At 36.6% G+C, this 17,927-nt stretch overlaps 1 protein-coding gene across 1 annotated transcript in view; it reads left to right on the forward strand.

The window, feature by feature from the left end:
* Positions 1-17,927, forward strand: part of dgkb (diacylglycerol kinase, beta) — a 738,105-nt gene that overhangs the window by 561,301 nt on the left and 158,877 nt on the right. The gene's annotated exons all lie outside the window — the stretch shown is intronic.

Raw genomic sequence — 17,927 nt, forward strand, 5'->3', positions numbered from 1 at the left:
TCCATCAGTTGATAAATTGAGTGTCCCGAACATATGTCCACAGATTAGATCACTAACCAGGTTTCCATCCAAGGAGTTTTTGCAAAAAAATATTTAGCGCTTCAAATTTTAGCTGATGGAAATGCTAATTATCGATAAAATGTTGTACATGTCGACATAATATTTTTCCATTTAACTTTAGCGCATACATTCCATATTGATACTTCAGATGTCGCAAAAACTACATTGGAACCACTTTTTGTCTGAAAAAAAAGGGCTTTAACGCAAATAAATGTGTCACATGATACATTTTCATCACGTGCAATCAAAACGAGAATAGCGGAGCGGTTCGCATGGTCTGATGAAGAGACTCGTTATTTCTCGTGATGAGCCAATGCAGTAGCAGATAGGATGGGTCTCCTGCTACTAAAAGGGGTACCTGAACTCCCTCCACATCAACTGTAGCCTGGGGGTGTCTCTCAGGATGTCTAAATAATACAAAAACTGCAAAGGTAATTTACTGTGCCAGTCAAAATATTTAATAAACCGTGTGTTTCATTATCTAAACATTTTTTCTTATTATTAAATGGCAGATGTTTTAGGATATATGAGAAATTCTCTCATAAATATTAACTTTAGTTTTTTTTGATTAAACGTTGTTATTTTGTATTAATTCAAATTTCAGTTTTAATTAAAAACCTTAAGGGAAGCAGGTTACAGTACTAATTCAGTTGTTATCGCACTGAGAAGGGATGTTTAAGGTAGGCTCACCTGTACAGATCCGATGCTGTAAACACAGCTGCATCATGGGCACTTCCAGGAGTGCCAACGCAAATGTCTCGTTTCATGCACCTGTCATCAACAAGGGCCTGGAGAACAATAGATGGCCACCCTTTGCGATTAATGTAATCGCGGTAGCCTTCCGTCGGGGGAATAATAGGCACATGCGTGTCATCCAGCGCACCGTAAATCTGTGGCACAAGATGCACCAATGAATTGCGGTAAGCAATTTCATTGGCCTCCGCTACAGTCAGAAGTCTGATATAATGCCGCATTAATTTTTCTTTAATAGCGGTGCACACAGCATATACACATCGATGGACGGTAGTTTTACTAACCCCGAAAGTTTCTCCAACTACTCTATACTCGGCGCAGGTTGCCAGCTTGTAAAGGGCGATGGCAATCCGCTTTGGGGTTGGAACCGGTGGTCAGTGACAACCCGTGATAGGCGCAACATCAGGACTGATGAATCCACACAACATCTCAAACACCGGCCGTGTCATTCTAAAATGTTGCAGCCAGAGATTTTCTGTGAAGTGTATCTCCACCACCTCCTTCCAGAAGGTCTTATTCTGTCGTCTCTCCCATACCCGTGGGTTTCGTCGCACTTTATACTTTCTTCGAGCTCTAGAGCTATCAGACAAGCAACTGCTTCATTCTGATGTCGTCTTCGGATATTATGTACAATTCCAATTATTTGTGAAACTGAAATAACAGTAAGCTGGCAAATTTCAAAAAACTGTCTGAATAATCTCTCCATTTCTTTGTTTCTTTGTTTAGTGGAGGGGGTGTAACGTAGAAAACAAAAGGTAGATAATTTGCGACATACACAAAATTATGTATGGAAACGGCTCAAGGGCAGATTTTTTTTCGCGATACAACAAAACTTATGCGACAGTTCGTTTTGGAGGGGATGACGTCATCACGCACATCATTTTATCGATAAAAAGCCAGTTGGATGGAAACAGGCTGGAGACAGCAAATTTCGCACATTTTTTTACGTATATTCTGCTTGTCGATAACAAAAAAAAACTGGATGGAAACTTGGCTACTGACAGTGATTGGCCAAGCATCAATGATCGTAAATATCTATTGCATTTTTGTTATTTTTATTTAATTGACAAAGTGTGGTTTATCAGCTATGTTGTTATGCAACAAATCTAAAAATGAATTAATATTTTAATGTTCGTCATCCTACAAAATGCCTAAAAGGAAATTGTCATACTTTTAAAAGTTTATTAAGACTTAATTTTTTTTCATATAACTTGGTGATTATAGTAGAGTCTTTAAGACAGGCATATAGATACAACGTAGATAATACTTTATTTGCCGTGTGACAAAGGCGCTATACCAGCACTTGACCCAGCACATACAGACACGGGAGGCACACTAATAAAACCAAACGTTCTTTTATTTTTCTTCTGCCTGTGGGCAACATCTTTCCTGTTCCCAAAAGCACAACAGAGTCCCATTAGTACAATATCACAATCACCGCAATTCTTCTTTTTTCTCCTCCAATCCTCTCCAGCAAGTTTAGTCCCTCTCCTCCTGACTCTGGCTCCTGGAGTGGTGGTTGCTGGCTCCTTTTATAGACCACCCGGAAGTGCTCTAGGTGTTTGATGACTTATTTCTGGCTCTGGAGGAAGAACTGCCCACATGGGCTCAGAAACCACTTTAGCACCCCCTCGCGGCACCCCGGATCCCAACAGGGTTGTAAAGGACTCCATCTCCCATGGAGGCACCACTGCCACCCAGGGGGGCTGCCGTCAGCCATGCTGGGGGAGGTACTGTTCTGACTAGGCTTGCTCCCCCAGTCAATCAATCAAATAACATTTATTTATATAGCACATATTCATACAAAAAAATGTAGCTCAAAGTGCTTTACAAAATGAATAGAAAAATAGAAGGCACAATAAAAAATAAACATAAGTCAACATTAATTAACATAGAATAAGAGTAAGGTCCGATGGCCAGGGTGGACAGAAAAAAAAAAAACTCCAAAAGCTGGAGAAAAAAAATAAAATCTGTAGGGGTTCCAGACCACGAGACCGCCCAGTCCCCTCTGGGCAATCTACCTAACATAAATCAAACAGTCCTCTTTGTATTTAGGGTTTTCATGGAAGGACCTGATGATGATGGTCACGTAGAATTCTGGCTTTCAGTCCATCAATGCAGGCCGCCACCACAAAGAAACCGGAAAAAGAAACAGAAGAGAGAGTTGGGGTCAGTACGGATTTTAGAGCCACCATGAATAGTTATTGTGATAAATTGAACAAACAAAGTATCAGTATTAAGTTAAAGTGAAGTTATGAGAAGGCCATGTTAAAGTAATGTGTTTTCAGCAGTGTTTTAAAGTGCTCTACTGTATTTGCCTGGCGAATTCCTATTGGCAGGCTATTCCAGATTTTAGGTGAATAACAGCAGAAGGCCGCCTCACCACTTCTTTTAAGTTTAGCTTTTGGAATTATAAGGAGACACTCATTTGAAGATCTAAGGTTACGATTTGGAATATAATGTGTCAGACATTCTGATATATAAGATGGAGCGTGATTATTTAAGGCTTTATAAACCATAAGCAGTATTTTAAAGTCAATCCTGAATGACACAGGCAACCAGTGTAGTGACATCAAAACTGGAGAAATGTGTTCGGATTTTCTTTTCCCAGTTAGGATTCTAGCAGCTGCATTCTGCACTCGTTGCAAGTGAAGAGTTGCAGTGAAGGGGCGTCCTGGTTGGACAAGGACCCCGGCTGTCTGTGACAGTCCCCAAGGTGAAATTAGGACTTTACAGAAGCTCAATAAAAACAGAAATATTATAATAAACAAAATACTTCACCCAAACCATCCAAACACACACAAGGTTTGGCAAATAATAAGAGATCTAATGCCATCTAATAATAGGCTTGTAGACAGGAGTAAGATTGATCAGATTTTAATGAGATCTGCCCAGTTGTGTCACATATTTACACTTAAAGGTATTTAACATTTAATTAAGCTTTTTGTGGCCATGGATGGAGCATGACACATACTGAAGGAAGTTTGTCATTGTTCCATCCATAGTATTGTGGTTGAAATCACAACCAAAATTGCACATCCAATTAAAACTTTGGACAAAAAATACACGAAATTTCAGAGTCTACTAAACACTAAATATTTTTGAAATAAATAAATAAATATATTAAAAATAATAATAAAAAGTTAAAAAATTATCTAGTAAAGCCTAATTACTTCACACTATGCATGCTCCACTAATAATAATTGGTTGTGAATTGCAGATGATGTTACCACTGCTCAGCAATGCATACCATTCAAGAATAATCAGGCAAAAAAAAACTGATGCAGATTCACCCAGGAACAGTTCTTGGATCACAAACTCATAAAATAACTAACAATAAGCAGACACCAGATGTAGCAAAGAGAATAGTGCTCGTATCAGTATTTTAAAATCTTTGAGGAGTTTATGACAGCATTTCATAACCTTATGGAAGCATTCATACATTTACACAGAAACACAACCTGGATGCATTTAGTGTATTTATCATAGCATCCTGGCATGCTTTAATATTCACATTACAAAATGATTACAATTTACAGTATTTACTATACTTGTAATGTTTGCAATTTTTTTATATCAACATATTTGCTTGGTTTTTAACAAAAAGATAAAAAAAACTTTTTTATATAACTGATTGCTAAATATTAGAATTAGACATTTAGTTTTACAGCAGTAAATATACATACTGTTTCCAGTTTTATCGGTATATGGCTCACACTTCATTTTGAAGATCTGTTAACACCATAAACAAACATATAACAAATTCTAAACTTAGTGCTGGTCTATGTTTCATACACTAACAATTAACTTGCTTCAGCTACTCTATAGTAAAATAAACATACAAGATGAAAGGTAAAGTTCATTCAGAAAGATGTGTACCAAGAGTTGTTGCATGAAGTATGGAGATACTTTCATCCTGACTAGAGACAAGTGAGCTGGTGGATAATGTGTCCTTTGTAAGGGTGAGTTTTTGGGTGAAGCTACCCTGAGTGTTGTTTTTTCAGGTCAGTGAGTTCTAGGTTGTGAAGGAAGCACATATGCATTTTTTTGGTTTAGTAATGTCCTCGAAAGCAAATCAGAATGGTCACATTCTTGAATTTGAAAATGAATGACTGTTTATGATGTAAAAAATATATTAGAAAAAAATATAGTGTAGTGAGGAAGGATAGGTCACGAATTGGCCAAGGTCTCCAAAACTGTGACTATACTGTATCTGATTTGTTTATTTTTTTAATTTTTTTAACTTTGCATTACAAGTGACTGTCAACTACCCAGAGGTTTATTTTCTCCAGGGATGCTCTGTTGTCAACTGACCGTTTCTCAAGCATAATATAAATTGACATACTGTATATTTTTAGGATCCTTTTACTATATGTCATTCAGGAAATTTAAATTGCTTTGTTTTACTGTGTGTTTGAACTAATCTCTATCTTTATGTGTGTGGATTACAATATTAGTAATGTGTAATGTTTGTACAGTAATTGTATTTTACCTGTTAACTTATTACAGTACTATGAGTATGCACTCAGTGAAGAAAATTATACAGCATAAACATAAACTGAATTCAATTTGATATCACATAATAAGAACAGTTAGTTCTATAAACATTCAACTAATAAACTAATACATTATTAGTTTCTTTTTTATTATTTCTGGTACATTATACTGCTACTATAAGCTTTCATTTAATGCTGTTCAACTATATTTTGCAGATCATATATTATCTACTCTATATATATAAAATCCTAAGTCTAAAAGTGCAACAATTTTATGTCACGTTTTTTTGTCATGCTTTAAATCTGGATTTTTTCAAAACCTACATATATATGTTTGGTATCATTCTTTTCAGAATTTATCAAATTTTAATGTTATGTTGTTAGATTTTCAGATTCTTATTCCATTTTTAAATTATAAACTAAAATATATCACAAACTCATGTCCTGCGAGACGAGACAACCAAGAGTGCCAAGAGATTTAACCATGCCCGGGGCCGGAAATAAAAGACAAAGGGTAGGACAGCTGCTGTACAGGCTTTTAAATGTTTGAAGCGAGATGCAGATCATGTGGCGCAGCAGCAGCAAGCTATCAGCTGATCAAGCAAAGAGAAGGTAAAAAAAAAAAACTATATTTGTTTCCCATTGTATCACCGTTTAAGAGGGGGTTTCGGAGGAGTGACCGCGTCTCCTTGGGGTGCATTCAACCCCCCTTCACAATGCGAGCGGCAGACTGGCTAAAACTGGGGGTTGGGCGCCGAAGATGGCAGGGAGGTTTGCCCCCCTAGTACAACAACAACAACAACATTTATTTATACAGCACATTTTCATAAAAATTATGCAGCTCAAAGTGCTTTACATGATGAAGAAAGAGAAAAAAGATAAAATAAATAAAAATTAGGATAAGGAAACCTGGACAGACGCAGTGGTGCTGTAAGAATTATGTTTTTGGACTTCTCTAGCACCTTCAACACCATCCAACCTCTGCTCCTTAGAGACAAGCTGACTGAGATGGGAGTAGACTCACACCTTGTGGCATGGATTGTGGACTATCTTACAGACAGACCTCAATATGTGCGTCTTGGGAACTGCAGGTCTGACATTGTGTTCAGCAATACAGGGCGCCGCAGGGGACTGTACTTTCTCCGGTCCTGTTCAATCTATATACATCAGACTTCCAATATGACTTGGAGTCCTGTCACGTGTAAAAGTTCGCTGTTGACAGTGCTATTGTGGGCTGCATCATGAGTGGGCAGGAGGAGGAGTACAGGAAGCTAATCAAAGACTTTGTTAAATGGTGCGACTCAAACCACTTACACCTTAACACCAGCAAAACCAAGGAACTGGTGGTGGATTTTAGGAGGCCCAGGCCCCTCATGGACCCTGTAATCATCAGAGGTGACTGTGTGCAGAGGGTGCAGACCTATAAATATCTGGGAGTGCAGCTGGATGACAAATTGGACTGGACTGCCAATACTGATGCTCTATGTAAGAAAGATCAGAGTAGACTATACTTTCTGAGAAGGTTGGCATCCTTCAACATCTGCAGTAAGATGCTGCAGATGTTCTACCAGACGGTTGTGGCAAGTGCCGTCTTCTACACAGTGGTGTGCTGGGGTGGCAGCATAAAGATGAAAGACACCTAACGCCTGGACAAACTTGTTATTAAGGCAGGCTCTATTGTAGGAGTAAAGTTGGACAGTTTAACATCTGTGGCAGAGCGACGGGCATTAAGCAAACTCCTGTCAATCATGAATAATCCACTGCATCCACTGAAAAGTGTCATTTCCAGGTGGAGGAGTAGCTTCAGTGACAGACTTTTGTCACTGTCTTGCTCCACTGACAGACTGAGGAGATCGTTCCTCCCCCACACTATGCGACTCTTCAATTCCACCCGGGGGAGTAAATGGTAACATTATTCAAAGTTAATGTCTGCTTTTTTTTTTTTTTTTTCATTTTGTTTTTTATTTTTTATTTTTTTCATTTTTATTACTATTTAATTTAATATTGTTTCTTTGTATCAGTATATTGCTGCTGGATTATGTGAATTTCCCCTTGGGATTAATAAAGTATCTATCTATCTATCTATCTATCTATCTATCTATCTGGAGAAAAACATAAAATCTGCAGGGGTTCCAGGCCACGAGACCACCCAGCCAGGTAGAGTTTTACTTCATATTATGGAGAATAGGCAAAGCTGACAGCATTAAGGGTGCCTAGGCCTTTAATTGTAGATGAGCTTTCACAAATGCAGGAATACCTGCACTAACCAGAGGCTGCTCTGAGGAGATGGGCCAGGAACTATCAGGTAAAGTTTCTGGAGAGATTTGGGAGATTGCAACATAGATAACCACGAGGTAGAATTTCAAGGCTGTTCCTTGCCAGTCACTTATGGAGCTTGGAGTGGAGAGGTGAGTAGGGACCAAGGTGTGACTAGCAGTGTGGTAGTATGACCAGAGTCGAGAGTTTTGGAGGCAAGTGTGAAAGATGAGTGGTTCTTGTGACATAATAACATTTTGTGTTTGGCTGATGAGTAAGCCACACAAATGTAGAAACATGGATCTTTTCCTATGTAAGTTGCACATTTAGTTGTTACTCCTCTGTCTTCCCTTTCCTTATTCCTCACTAGTAGACTTCGAATTATAAAATTATTTTTGATAAAGATTTATATTTTGTTCAGAAATAGGATGAAACACGGAGTCACTCTGATTGACCTGATTCTAGCTATACCTTTTAACTTTCTTTTTACTACCAATTATGGTGCATTTCTCAAGGAAATACTAAAATGTTCAATTATAATAGAACACATTACCTATTTTCTGAAATGTGTAATAGGTTTAAATTGTTTCATTAGCTTTCAGAATTTTGTCATTGCATCCTTTGAATGACGGGTACATTTTCACTTTATAGCCAAGTGATATTAGCCAAACAATCCTGCTGCTCAGTGTTCTCTTCCTGCCATATATGCATTACATTTTAACAGTTCTCATCTAGTGTAAGTTAACGAGACACAATGTACTTTTTTATCTTAGAAAATAAAGGGCCTAAGGTGAAAAAAAATCATAATTAGGCACCTGCTTAGCAACTTTTGCAAAGAAGATAAAAGTGTGATTTAATTCAGAATGGTTCACAGCTGATTAACACCTTGTAAAATAACATTAAATACAATAATGGGAAAATGCACACATTTTAAAACGGTTATTTGGTAAAGCAACAATTAAATTGTATTCCTGTATTGTCTATCCTAATGGTGTCACAGTGCTAACTAGTGCAGTGAAAATTAATGACACCAAAATTCATCAATCAATCAGTTAATCTTTTATAGAGCATCTTTAATGTCAAGTATTAATATAATGTTGCCTACAGAGTTATGAAATAGTGACAATACAGATGCAAAATGCAGGGAGATTATACTATTACATGTAAATGAAGAGGGTGGCATGGTGGTGCAGTGTTTCCGCACAGTAAAGAGACCAGGGTTTGTGTCCCACGTCCTTCCTGTGTGGACTTTGCATGTTCTCTCTGCATCTGCTTGAGTTTCATCTGGGTGCTCCAGTTTCCTCTCAATATCCAAAGACATGCAAGTTAGGTGAATTAGCAACACTAAATTGGCTTGTGTGTGTGTGTGTTTGCCCTGCAGTGGACTGGCACCCTGTCCAGGGTTTGTTCCTGCCTTCTGCTCTATGCTAGCTGGGATAGACTTCAGCACCCCCCGCAACCCTGGCCTGGATTAAGTGGGTTAGAAAATGACATGACATGTAAGTGAGGGATTCCAGATACTAATTCTGTTGTACTTGTTACATATGATAAATAAAACAAAATCTGAAGCTCATTCCACTCTACGTATTTACGTGGGTAAGGACTGATATCTGCACTTCATGTGAAAGGTGACAAATGAACTTTACTAAACTTCATTGCTGTATTTTTCTGTCAGTCAGTCAGTCATTATCCAACCTGCTATATCCTAACACAGGATCACAGGGGTCTGCTGGAGCCAATCCCAGCCAATGCAGGACACAAGGCAGGAACAAATCCCAGGATTTTTCTTTTTCTTTCTTTTCTCTAATTCAGATTTCTTTGTTATAATCTGTGTTGTAATATTTTTTGTTTCCTTAAAACTTTAAGCCAGACTTCTAGTTAAAGCCATTATAGCCAGATATTTTCAAGGCAATTCCTTATTACCTGTAGTTCACTGTTGGGTAAGATAACCTGAAAGCAATTTAACATGTATAAATTATTAAATTAAATAAAGTCATAAACTTAAGTGTGTCTATTTAGAAATATACTTACTAGTACAACTAAATTATTCTAGTTCTTATAAGACATTCTTCCAGTTGAATTGAAAGTCTGATTTAACCATCATTAAAAAGTAAACGTTTTGACTACGATTGAAAAGTATAATCTTGGTGTACATGGTCAAATTAGGAAAGTGTTTAAGTGTATTTTCTTTAAATATTTTATTAATATGCCAAAACTAACAAATTATATGTGAAATCCTACATGTATCCTTTAGGGTTGAATAAGGCAAAGATTTTTATATTTATATTAACAATGGAAGGTGAGAAGTGAGTTTAGCAGTTGTTGCTGTAAAACATATCTGTGTGTATCAAGACCTCCTTTTGGTGATTTACAGCCTTGAGTCTAAACTACTATAACCTTCTGTTCAATCAATCAATCAATCAATCAATCAGATACTGTATATTTAAAATGCAGAATCACCATGTTGCATGGCCCCAATACACTGTACAAAAAAGAAGAATACATGGGACAAGAATAAAGTAAGCAACAAAATAAATAAAACCACATCATTATTGAAGGAATGATAAATAAAATTTAAATAAAACAAAATTATAACATCAAGTTAAGGAATGTCAAGAATAAAACATAATGATAATTTAAGTATTTAAGGCAATATTTCAAAGGTGATAGACCTGAGTGAATTCTAGGGTAGGTTGAAGTAAAGGTAGTAAAGGTAGGGAATGACCAAAAGACCAGCACCAAGAGAGTGAAAAAGACGTACTGGAGCGTATGGTGTAATTGGCTAAAGTCTTATCATATGGTGTAAATTCTTTGAGTTAAAAATGAGCTCATTAGACACACTGTGTATTTTGTTTCATTGAAATGATGAACCAACCTTAATAATATAACTACCATTTAAACATTTTAACATCAGAGCTAACAGTGTTTTGGCCTTCCATTCATGGATGACCTATACCGTAGGAGCAAACTAGCACTGTTTTGGACATCAGATAGATAGATAGATAGATAGATAGATAGATATAGTTTTATTTGTCCCCAGGGGGAAATTTGGCTTTTTACAGAAGCACTTTAAATAAATACATACATAAGCTGATATAAAAAAGAAACAGACATTGTTACCTATGTAAACTACATATAGTAAAGATGTTTAATACATGGAAACTAATTTGTCATCATGCAGTTTTTTCAACAGAAAAAAAATATTTGACCTATAAAGTGGTCAGTTTTTGCTGGGGTTAAAATTCTCATTAACAGGTCATATTCACATAATGTATGCATCCACTGTGGTAGAACTCGACATCTTATTTAAAGAAAGAAACTTATCCTCTACCAGGGCAAGTATGATAAAAGTCAGGAACCTGCATGTTCAGAAGCTATGTTAGTTCATTGCGTCTTTTCTTCACTCTTAGAGCTAATGCTGAAAAGGGAGCTCTCCTCACAGCAGTCTGTTATGGCATGACTAGAATGGTCAAAATAATAAGAGCAGAAGTTCAGTTTATACACAACTGAATTTACATAACAGTGCTGATCAATGCATACACATCACCTGACACTTACTTTGATTGTTTTGTTGGCTTACAAACCTGGATAACTTTTGTACCACACTCTGGTTTTACTCATATCTATATTTTTTGCTATTACCCTTGAAATCTCTGTGTATGTGACAACTGTCCAGTCTTGTTACAGAACATCTGCTGATCTCCTAGTCATCTTTTAGTACATTTAGTATATTACCTCAACCATCACCTGGTATATTCTTGTTTTTGTTGTTCACTTAACCTTTATCTGGTTTCCTGATTTGTGTGAACAGGTTTCTGACATTTATCTATTTATTTTTAATCTTTAATTTATTAAAAGCATGTAAGTCAAATTTAACAAAACTAACTTTATTAACCCTTTTATACTTATAAAATAGATGCTGTATGTTAATACGGAAAACAAACCAAAACACTTAACTATTGTTACCTTCAAATTATTCTAACACCACACTCACACACAACTGCATTTATCTTTTAAAATGTGGGAGAAATAACAGAATAAAACCAGTTGAAAACACATACAGACTCAAGGAAGAAAACTCCACAATAACTACAACTAAAATTTGGTTAATTTTTATAAAGTCACAAAAACATTTAACTTTGTAAGTGTATGTACTGCACAAGGTGGCAGCAGCTTTTAAGCGGAAATGGATATGGGAGAAGTCAAAAATAAAACTAACAATAAAAACAAAAAACAAAAACAGTACACAAGGGGTTTAAGTCAGAAAGACAAATGTTCAGTCAAACTAGATATGGACATTAAACAAGAATCATACTCGGCAAATGGAGCAGGAGACTGAAAATCAAAGAAATAAAAAAGAAACAAAAAAACAGAGCCAAATTGTTAAATGTTAATCCTTATCAAAAAGCAGAACAAGAATTTTGAAAAAAAGGATTGAGAAACAAATATAAAGCAAGCAAAAGTGTTTGGGAGAGTCAAGTCATAGACACAAGGGAAGTGTATAATGCTATGATCCAATGATGTCACGACTCTCACATTTCCACTTGTCCCAGCATAGAAACAACATAGAAAACAAGCAACAAAAATGCTGAAAAAGGTGGTTCCCATACTAAAAAACAAAATGTCAGAGCAGAAGAGATGTTAATAAATTTCAACATTGTGAAAAACTCATTAGGTACTGTGGTCTATGGCCGGCTTGTTATACCGGCCAATACCCAAAGGCCGCCAGATGGAGCCCTCCCTGCAGTATGGATGTGCCCTGAAGACCAGCAGGGAATCATGGACAATGGAGTTTTCATCCACAGCCCTGCTGGATACCACAGGGGCCGCTAGGGGGAGCTGCAGTGACAAGCAAAGAGTCATATGTGCCCTATAACCCGGAAGTGCATCATAGGCAGAGCAACGGCAGAAGTGACATACTTCCAGGATGAAGGAAAGGACTTTTTATCTGACCCAGAAGTGATAGAAGATCACATGAACTGGGGATTGGAACACTTCCAGGTCAGGGACTATAAAAAGACTGTGACCGCTCCCAGACAGCGAACTGAGCTGGGTGGTAGGAGGGCAATGCGTCTGGGAGTGGAGGATTGTATTATTGTAGTGATTATTGGTTTGTTATATGAGTATTGTGGAGGAAAGGGTGCTTTGTGCACTGTTGATTAATAAAAAGTCATACTTTTGGACTTTTATCTGGTGTCTGGCGTATTGGACAAGGATTCAAGGGAGCGATAGCGCCCCCTATCTGTCACAGTACATAAACAAATGTGACTACCACAAGGTTTCTTGAACTTCAAAATCACCCAAAACTGATTTTGATTGTTTTTAATGACCAAGGAAAAATTAAATAAAATAGGAAACAAAATGCTAATCATAACAGAAAGCAAGAATAAATTATGAGGTATTGAGAGACATAGTGCATAGACATCCAAAACTAACCTTACAAAAACCATTCAGTCAGTATGTAGTGGCTTACTTCATCTTTATTAGTCAGTTTTCCACTGCAAAATACATGCCCAATAAATCAAGCCCAACAATGTAATCTTACAAAATTAAGCACTTCATATTAACTTAAGGCGAAAGGCAGAAATAACAGTGACACTTCAGCGGAGCATTGTAACATTTCAGATTGAAAGAAAATGTCCTAAAACACCCAACATAATTAATGAAAGAAGAGAACAAAATGGCTTCACAATAACTATGATGTTCTTATTAAGTTTTTTTTTTTTTTGCGTTATGTAACATATACAAAGTTTAATTTTCATAATGTGTTATTATGAAGCCACATTATTTCCCCCTGGGAGTATGCAATGTGTTACCAGAACCAGAACTTTCAATTTTGGAGTATCCCATATTAGGATTTCTGTGTTAGCTTGCACTGCACTATTTTGATTTGTCTATTTCTGGTTACAAACTAATGTTTTCTAGTTAAAAGACTGATTTTTTTGCTTTTAAACCTTATGACTGGTTGGCAGTCCTTTCTGGTTTCTGACCATGTTTCTTCTATTAATTTGATTAAAATCTTTTACCTTCTTGTCTTGAGTCAGTACACCTGCTTTATAATGCCAAGGTCTAACTTTAAAGCTAATTTGTTAAATCACTGTCTTTCCCATTTTTACAGTTACAATTTTTTGTCTTGACAAATTGTTTTGTTTAGATCTCAGTGAAGTATTTCACATTCATTATGTTTTGCTAGCACACACTCCACTTTACCTATTATGATACAGTAACACACAACATGCAAAAAGTATATTATGGCTTCAAAAATCAGACAGGCCAGTCCAGGGCCTTCCTCCAAAATTAGGCCTCGCCCCAAGCAGCCTGGTCCCAGGCTCAATAGAAAGGATTTTTAATTTGCTTAAGCCTAAAACGAAGCCCAGGCTTCAGGAATCATAACAGACACAGTAACCACAAAGTCTGAAGCAAATATTCAATAACCAGAAATATCCAAACAATGTTCTTAACTACACATTAGCAGTGATGCTCTCCTCAGCCTGAATTTAAAGGATGACTGTGTTCCGTAAGCAATACCATTGGTGGGCTTTCCCCTTGGGGCTCCACCCACAGAACACAAGAAGTGTATTAAAAGAACATAAAATCAAAATGCTTACATAATAAGTAATTAAACAAAGCAATAGCAAAGAAAAACATAGTTTTATGTAAAGGCAATACAAAACCAAAAAGGATTAATGCCAAAAGATGAAAACAAAAAATATATTACTGGGCAATGTAAACCTCAACAAAAGTGCTATGGATAATGTTTATGAAGAGGAATTACTATAATTAGTATGAGCAGTGTTAACTGAGTATCTCTAATATTGGAATTGAAAATAAAGTTTGTAGATGTATCATTGCAAAGCATCCTGGAATGTACAACCCCTTTAACATCACAATATAAAATACATCTCACGGTTCTAGAGAAGTAAAAGAGAAGTAAAGAGAAGTAAAAGCTATTCGGACACAGGATAGAAAGTAAAAGAGGATGTTACAGTATATTGTGAGCACGGGTCCGAACACCATCAGACAAACACTGGCACTTTATAAGTTTATTTAAGCACAGTCCCATACAACACACAGTGCTCCCACACCAAACACCCCTAACATGGGCCTTCCTCTCAAATATCCATGGGCCACCTTTCCTCTCCTCACAGGAGCTTCATCCTGCTCCCAACTCTAGCTCCCCGATTGTAGGAAGGCAGCCCCTTTTATTTCCTATGGAAAGCCGAATTAACATTTAGAGATATCTCAAAATAAATTTGAGCTATCTTAAAATGTAATTTACTTGTTAAGATATCTGAAACTCGTTTTGAGATATCTTAAAATAATTTCCTGCACATTTTAAGATATCTTAAATACATTTCGAGATATCTCAAATGCATTTCAAGATATCTCAAACACATTTTCAAATATCACAAAATAATTGTGTCTGTATTTCAAGATATCTCAAATGAATTTTCAGATATCTTAAATTGACCTTTCATGCATTTTAAGATATCTGAAATGCATTTCAAGATATCTCAAAATCATTTCCTGTAAAACTGCGTATTATTTCAATGGGACTTCTTGTTTATTATAAGATATCTTAAAATGTATTTGAGATATCTGAAAATGGACAGGAAGCTGTTTTGAGATATCTGGAAATGTATTTCAGATATCTTAAATTGTATTGTAGATATCTGAAAATGGTATTGAATTATCTTGAAATAATTGAGTGTCCTTTTAAAGATATCTTAAAATGCATTTTAGATATCTTGAAATACAATTGGAGATATCTTCAAATACATTGTTAGATGTTTGAAATGGAGCAGAGACCCATTTTAAGATATCATGAAATTAATTTGAGATATCTAAAAATGTATTTTAGATATCTCAAACAACAGTGAATTTTAAGTTATCTTAAATGTTTTTTGAGATATCCTAATTATTTTTTGAGATATCCTAAAATAACTTCCCAATCATTTTAAGATATCTCAAATTTATTTTGAGATATCTGAAATGCATTTTCAGATATCTTAACATAACTTTCTGCACATTTTAAGATATCACAAATACATTTTCAGATATCTTAAAATAACTTCCTGTGCATTTCAAGATATCTCAAATTCATTTTGAGATATCTCAAAATAGACAGGAAGTCCCATTGAAAGAATAGGATATATTACAGGAAGTGATTTCGAGATATCTCGAAATGTATTTGAGATATCTTGAAATGCACAGGAACCTATTTCAAGATATCTCAAATTGCATTTAAGATATCTTAAAATGCATTTCAGATATTTAAAAATGTACAGCATATCATTTCAAGATATCTTGAAATCTATTTAAGACTAGCAAAATACCCGCGCTTCGCAGCGGAGAAGTAGTGTGTTAAAGAAGCAATGAAAAAGAAAAGGAAACATTTTGAAAATAACGTACAGTAACATGATTGTCAATGTTATTGTTTTGTCACTGTTGTGAGTGATGAGTGTTGTTGTCATATATATATATATATATATATATTGTCAGGGATGCCAGGGGCTATGACCGGCGGGCGCCAGGAGGGACGGAAGAGGTCAGAGCCCGCCTGATCACGTGGGTCGCCTTCGGGTTGTTTTGGGAGCCACGGGTCAAGGGCTTGGAAGCTCTTCCCTGTAGGGGCCCGTGGCCACCGCCAGGAGGCGCCCCAATGCCTTGGGGATTTGTTTCCCCAGCACTCCTGCCACACCAGGAAGTGCTGGGGGGAAGACTTGAGACGGTGCCCGGGGGCAGCGGGAGGACAGCCGACACTTCCGCCACGCTGGGGCGTGGCCAGAAGATTGCCGGGAGCACCTGGGGCTCATCCGGGTCCTTCATAAAAGGGGCCGTCTCCGTCATTCAGAGCTGGAGTGGGGTGGAGGTAGGACGAAGCTGTGAAGAGTGGAGGCGGCCCAAGAAAGGCATTGTGGCCAGGACATTGGGAGTTTGGGGTTTGTGCACGTGATTAGGTCTTTGTGACCAATGAACTGGGGTCTTGGTGACCAAATATTATTGTAAATAATTTGTGAATAAACGTGTGGTGGTGTCAAACCAACATGTCCGCCTGTCTGTGCCCGGGTACCGTTCACAATATATATATATATATATTTACACACACACACAAACATATATATATACATATCTATACATATACACATACATATACATACACACATACATACACACACATATATACACACAAATACATATATATATATATACATACACACACACATATATAAACATATATATACATATACATACATATCTACATATATACACACACAGCTATTTCAGATCAGTGCAATACGCTGTTTGTTAAAACGGATGACACCCGCTCTTACGTGCAAGTCTGCGTGGATATTATGAACTATCGTATTTGTTCAAGTTCTATTTAAATTTTAAATAGAAGGAATTTTTATTTAGTCGACAGAAATATCTTTGGTAGGAATGGTAAAACAGACAGGAATATTATTCCTGAATAAATCAACTCAAACCTTAAACAACTTATAATATTTTGCTCTCCATAAAAATATATCCTGTCTAAATTATACAAGTTAGAAATAAAGTAAACATTAAAAGAACAAACATTCAAATTTCTTTACTCTTATGTAATTTTATATTTTATAAAAATAAACTTAGATTTTAAATATCCCAAAAGATTTTGCTCTCCATAAAAATATATCCTGTCAAAATTATACAAATTCAAATATGAACATGCTGCATAACAAAACCTAGAAATATAAATAAAATGTGTTCCTTTCAGCAATAACAAATCAAATCATTCAGTTGTCTTTGCTCATATGTCATTTTAGAGCTGGACGCCTGGCATCTTTTTTGGCACAGGTTCTTTCTGTTTGGTGTGAGGTTCTGTGTTGTGGAGATTCTCAGGATGGATTGCAGGTGCTCATCAGTGAGGCGACTCCTGTGTGCTGTTTTGTTAGTCTTTATCACTGAGAAGAGCTTCTCACACAGATATGTGCTACCAAACATGCACAAGGTTCGAGCCGCATGTAGACGGACTTTTTGTTCTTCAAAGTCACCAAAGCGCCGTGCAAACTCAGTGCGCTCAGTTTATCAGCAAAGTGCGATTTGGGAACACCGTAGTGACGACTTGGTTTAACATTACTTGGTAATAGGGAAAGTGGGGCAAGTGGTTGTGTCTCCCATAAAAGCAGCTCAATTGAAATCACTTTGTGATTGTGCACGGGTAAAACGTCCGCTGAAGTGTCAGATTCTTATTTAATTCTTCTGCTTTCTGTATCTTCTGCATTGCATTCAGGTCTTTCAGGTTACCCTGATGTTTTGTTTTATAGTGCCGTCTTAGATTAAATTCTGTAATTACAGCCACATTAGCTCCACAAATGAGAC

This window comes from Polypterus senegalus, chromosome 15, assembly GCF_016835505.1.
Source record: "Polypterus senegalus isolate Bchr_013 chromosome 15, ASM1683550v1, whole genome shotgun sequence".
NCBI classification, from domain to species: domain Eukaryota; kingdom Metazoa; phylum Chordata; class Cladistia; order Polypteriformes; family Polypteridae; genus Polypterus; species Polypterus senegalus.